The 5,887-nt window shown below is 39.8% G+C and overlaps 1 pseudogene; it reads right to left on the reverse strand.

The window, feature by feature from the left end:
• Window positions 1-3,644: 3,644 nt before the first annotated feature.
• Window positions 3,645-4,913, reverse strand: LOC117724679 (elongation factor 1-alpha 1 pseudogene; annotated as a pseudogene).
• Window positions 4,914-5,887: the final 974 nt, after the last annotated feature.

Here is a 5,887-nt window from a genome sequence, read left to right on the forward strand (position 1 = left end):
CCAATATTCTAATATTCCAATATTCATTGTCAGAAGTCTAGACCACTAGCAAAACAGCAACATGGATCACCAGCAGCAGTCCAATCCACTAGATAACTACTACTCAGAATCACTAATGGCAATTCAATTCAGAAAAAAACTGTGAGGCTCAGTCAACTGTCCAAGTCCTAGGAAATGGCAAGAAGCTGTTAGAATATCATGAGAAGTTATCTGGTGCATTTCTCTCTGCAAAGTTAGGACAAGCGAATTTCAGAGAAGAAAGAAAGTTGAACCAATGCAAGAGCATCATCAGTGAAGACCAGCGTCAGTGAAGACCAGCAAAGACCAGCAAGGGGAATCAATGCCAGAGCATTATCCCCTATTTGTTGGGTTATACTTATCCTCTTTCCAAACATCACTTGTCCTCTCAAGCATCTGCTCTAACAAAACATAACATGCCCGTTCACCTGATCACTTCCAGAAAAACACCATGTCTCTAATTTCAGCGAAACATCCTCTCATAAGGCAGGTTCCAGAAAAACATCACACAACACAACTGGGTCTCCAGGAAAACCAGAAATTTCCATTTCAGTTTTCCATGTTCATGGATTAACAGTAAAAATGGCCATCTTGCCAATCTACAGATTCAGTGCAATCCCCATCAAATTCCAGCACAATTCTTTATAGACTTATATGGAAGAACTTAACTTCATATGGAAAAATTATCCAGGATAGCTAAAAACAATCCAGTGCAATAAAAGATCTTCTGGAGCTAGTGCCATCTCAAGCTCTGATACAGAGTAATAGAAATAAAAACTGCATGGTATTGGCATAAAACACATTGATCAGTAGAATCTAGTGAAGACCCAATCATAAATTCACATACCTATGAACACCTGATTTTTTATTAAGAAGCCAGAAATATACAATGGAAAAGTAAAAACACCTTCAATAAATGGTGCTGCTCTAACTTTATGTCTGCATATAGAAGAATGCAAATAGATTCATATTAACCAACCTGCACAAAACTCAAGTCTACATGGATCAAAGACCTCATTATAAAACCAGATACACTAAACCAGATAAAACAGAAAGAGGGGGAATGATCTTAAACACATTGGCACAGGAGACAACTTTAGGAACAGAACATCAATAGTGCAGGCATTAAAATCAACAATTTATAGATGGGCCTCATGAACCTGATAGGCTTCTGTAAGGCAAAAAACACTGTAAACAGGACAAAAAAGATTTTCATGAACTCCACATCTGAAAGAGGTTTAATATCCATAATCTATGAATAACTCAAGAAACCAGACATCAACAAACTAAATAATCCAATTAGAAAATGGAGAACAGATCTAAAGAAAAGATTAGAGGAATCTAAAATGTGTGAGAAATTCTTACAAAAGTGTTCAACATCCTTAGCTATCACAGAAACGCAAATCAAATGACTCTGAGATTCTGTTTTACTACTTTCAGAATGGCTAAGATTAAAAACAGAGTGGAAACAAATGAGAGACCCACAGACAAACATTAGGCTGAGCTTGGGGAATCTGGCAGAAGAGGGGGAGGAAGGGTTGTAGGAGCCAGAGGCATCAAAGACACAAGAAAACCTACAAAATCAGCTAACCTGGGACCAAAGTGTCTCACAGAGACTGAGCAGCCAAACAGAGGTCATGCTTGGAACTGACCTAGGCCCTTTGCACATGTAGCAGTTTTGTAGCTTGATCTTCATGTGGTACTGTATGGAAATGCCTCTATGAGATACAGCTATAAGGTATTTTCTCAATTAGTGATCAAGGGTGGGAGGGCTCATTGTGGGTGGTGCCATTCCTGGGCTGGTAATATTGGGTTCTATAAGAAAGCAAGCTGAGCAAGACAGTAAATAGCATCTCTCCATGGCCTCTGCATCAGCTGCTGCTTCCTTACCTGCTTGAGTTCCAGTCCTGACTTTCTTTGGTGATGAACAGCAATGTAGAAATGTAAGCTGAGCTGGGCAATGGTGGCACATGCCTTTAATCCCAGCACTTGGGAGGCAGAGGGAGGCAGATTTCTGAGTTCGAGGCCAGCCTGGTCTACAGAGTGAGTTCTAGGGCAGCCAGGGCTATACAGAGAAACCCTGTTTTGAAAAAACAAACAAACAAAAACAACAAAAAAAAAAGAAAGAAAGAAAGAAAGAAAGAAAGAAAGAAAGAAAGAAAGGTAAGCTGAATAAATTAATTCCTCCACAACTTGCTTCTTGGTCATGATGTTTGTGCAGGAATAGAAACCCTAAGACAGGTAATCTTAACAGTAGGAGTGGGGCCTGTGTCTGACACTGTTGCCTATCTTTGGGACCGTTTTTCCCCTATTGGTCTGCCCAGCAACTTGATATGCCAAGGTTGGTGGATATCCATAGGAGGCCTTTCCTTTTCTGAAAAGAAAGGGAGGAAGAGTGGTTTCAGGAGAGGGGACTGGAGGGAATTTCAGGGAGGAGATGAAGAAAAACTGCCCTGTTTGAGGTCCTGCACGGAATTTCTTCAATGATGGGCCACGTTGTACAAGAGTCAGTTAAACCCCCTCCTCACCAAATTTCGTCAGAGGAATTGGAATCCTGTTTTGGTTTCTATTGCTCTGACAAAACACTTCTTGACTCAGCCTCCTGAGTTCTGGGATTAGAGGTGTGTGCTACCACATTCTGTCTAGCATTCATGGTTTTTTTTTTTTTTTTTTTTTTTATAATACTACATTTTATCTTGTCTTCTATGTGCTACACTTAAAATTATATCTTCTTTTTGCCTCTTTGCAAAATGTTAACAAATTGACAAATTTTTCTTTGAGAATAGGTGACTATCTGCATAAATTTCCAAGTGATCTTTTCTGGGGTTAATGTGACTCTACTGCCCTGTTTGTTTCTTTTTCTTTTTTGACCAGTAGATAATTTTCTCAATAGTGCCATTGCATTTTTATTGGAAAGTGTTTTTCTCCATATATTATTGAGATTTATTGGTCTCTGGACACTTGATCTTGGAGAATGATATTAAAATTTTTTTCTTTGCTGATTTTTCTTGCATATTACACTCTGAATTAGAGAAGACCCTGTAATGCTGCTGCAGAAGAACTGCTTAAGGAACCTTCATTTGATTTTTTGGTTTGCCTTTGTGTTTCGTCTAAATTAGAAAGGAAGTTAGTTGAGTTGGTTGGGATTCCCTCAAATCCTAATTTTTTCTGTATATGGATCTTTTCTAATAATTATGACTCATTAGAATTAGCCTGAAGAAAGTTCAGATACTACTCTTTAAAGAGATTTAAAGATTTTTTTTTCTCATTAAACTTATTTTTAATGGGTCTCAAAATTGTTTGACATATTTTTGGTGAACTTGTTTCCATTATTAAGTCCTGGTTTTGGGAACTAATAACTTAAAATTGCCACACATATGCACACACACACACACACACACACACACACACATGCACACACACACACACACATACCACATGGTTTACAAAATAAACCTTCCTTCAAACTTCAAAATAAGTTTCCTTCTGAATGTTTTACTGTACATTTTTTATTATCACTCCATCTTTTACTGTTACACTTAAATGGGCGATTGAAGCAAGCAGTTCTGAGACCTTCTTCCACCACTGAGTAAGCTTGCAGTTTCAGGTGTTAGGGATGATAGTCATTAAGCCTTCTGAGATTGCTGAGAAGACTTGGTGACTGTCATCTACAGCATTCTTCTTGTACATGTCTTTGATGACACCTACTACAAATGTCTGACTCATGTCACATACGGAAAAAAAGTCACTTAGTGAAGGGTAGTCTCATGACATGTATAGGCTTGCTACAACCATATCAGCAGTGGCTGCATCATTAACTTTCAAGAATCTTGGGCCAACTTCCAGCTTCTTGACAGAGGGTGATCAGTCTTTTCTCTAATGCTAGCAAATTGGCAAGCTATGTGAGCCATGTGACGATGCAGTACAAGGACGTAGGCAGCACTAATTTGGCCTGAATGATTCAGAATAATCACCCAAGCAGTCAAGCCATTGGTGGGTAATTTTTGCTGACACAAGCAACATTGCCACATGTAATGTCCTTGACAGACATGTTCTTAACATTGAAGCCACATTTTCCCCAAGATGAGCTTCACTTAAAGCCTTATGGTACATTTCAATAGACGTTACTGTTGTTGTGACATTGCTTAGAACAGAGGTAATCACTGTGATAGGTTTGGGAATACCAGTTTTTACTCATCCACAGGGATAGCACCAATACCACTCATTTTATAGACATTGTAGAATCAGTTGCAAAGGTTTGTCATTTGGGTGAATTGGTGGTGGGATACAATCCAAAACTTCCAGAAGTGTGGTCATACTGGCAATGCAATCTTTGGGGGGCAACTTTTCATCTCTTGAACCAAGGCATATTAGCATTTGGCTCTAGTATGCTGTCACCATCACTGCCAGAAACTGGCACAGATGCTATTATAGTAAATTTTCTTAATGTAGATGATAAGGCCCTTAACAACTTCCTCTTATCTTTTTGGCCTATAGAATGGCCCCATGGCATCCATTTTGTAGCTATTTCACACCTAGGGTATAAACCTAGAGTTCAGGCTTCTGCCCATTCTTAGAGGTATCAGCTTCAAATTTACCTACATCAGCAGCAATTAGTCTCTGTGTTTTGGCTATCAGTGACAGTCAAAAAATATCTTCTAGTTTCAAATTTCCACAGGCGATGTCAATAGTGACAACATGCGCATGCTCAGTTTTCGGCTGATACAAGGCATGTATTTGGAGGAGCCTTTTTCCTCCCCAGGAGACTTCTTATCAAACTTTTCAATGATTTGTTTGTTGACCCCACCATATTTGCAGATCAGATGGCAAGTTCTGGAGGATTTCCCTGAATATGGTGTTTGGGCAATATTGATATGAATATTTTCCTTCCTCATTTTTGTTTTAAATTTGTGGTGGTTTTCACAACATTTTTGTTGTATTAGCAAACCCATTGTAGAAAAGAGGCTTAAATATAGTTATTATAATCATACTTATATTATTAAATATATTGCTTTAGATTTTATTACCACTTGTTTCTATTTATTAATCATTTTATTCATTTACATTTCAAATGTTATCTCCCTTCTCCATCTCCCCTCCATGAACCCTTCTTCTCATCCCCCTCCCCTTTGCTTCTAAGAGGGTTCTTGCCCACCCACACCTGCCTCACCCCTCCAGCATTCCCTTTCTCTGGGGCATCAAACCTCCACAGGACCAAGAGCCTTCCTTTTCACTGATGCCAGATAAGGCAGACCTCTGCTACATATGTAGCTGGAGCCAAGGACCTGCCCATTCTCACTAACTTCTTTGGTTAGTGGTTTAATCTGAGCTCTGAGGGGTCCAGTTAGTTCATACTGTTGTTATTCCTAGGGGGTTGCAATCCCCTTCAGCTCCTTCAGCCCTTCCCCTAACTCTTTCCCTGGAGTCCCTGGGCTCAGTTCAGTGTTTGGCTTCGAGTATCTGCATCTGTCTTATTCAGGTGCTGGCTGAGCCTCTTAGAGAACAGCCATACCAGGCGCTTGTCTGCAAGCACATCTTAGCATCAGCAACAGTATCAGGGTTTGGTGTCTGTGGATGGAATTGATCACAAGGTAGGACAGTCTCTGGATGGCCTTTCCTTTAGTGTTTGCTCCATTTTTAACCCTGTATTTTCTTTAGACAAGAACAATTCTGGGTTAAAAATTTTGAGATGGGTGGGTGGCTTCATCCCTCCACTGGGGGGTCATGTTTATCTACTGGACGTGGTCTCTTCAGGTTCTATCTCTCTGTTCTTGGGTATTTCGGCTAATGTCATTGACACGGGATCCTAGAGGCCTCACTTCATGCCTGGTGTCTGGGACTTTATAGTGTTTCCCGAAGTTCCCCACTC

Source organism: Arvicanthis niloticus, chromosome 20 (genome assembly GCF_011762505.2).
Source record: "Arvicanthis niloticus isolate mArvNil1 chromosome 20, mArvNil1.pat.X, whole genome shotgun sequence".
Taxonomy (NCBI): Eukaryota; Metazoa; Chordata; class Mammalia; order Rodentia; family Muridae; genus Arvicanthis; species Arvicanthis niloticus.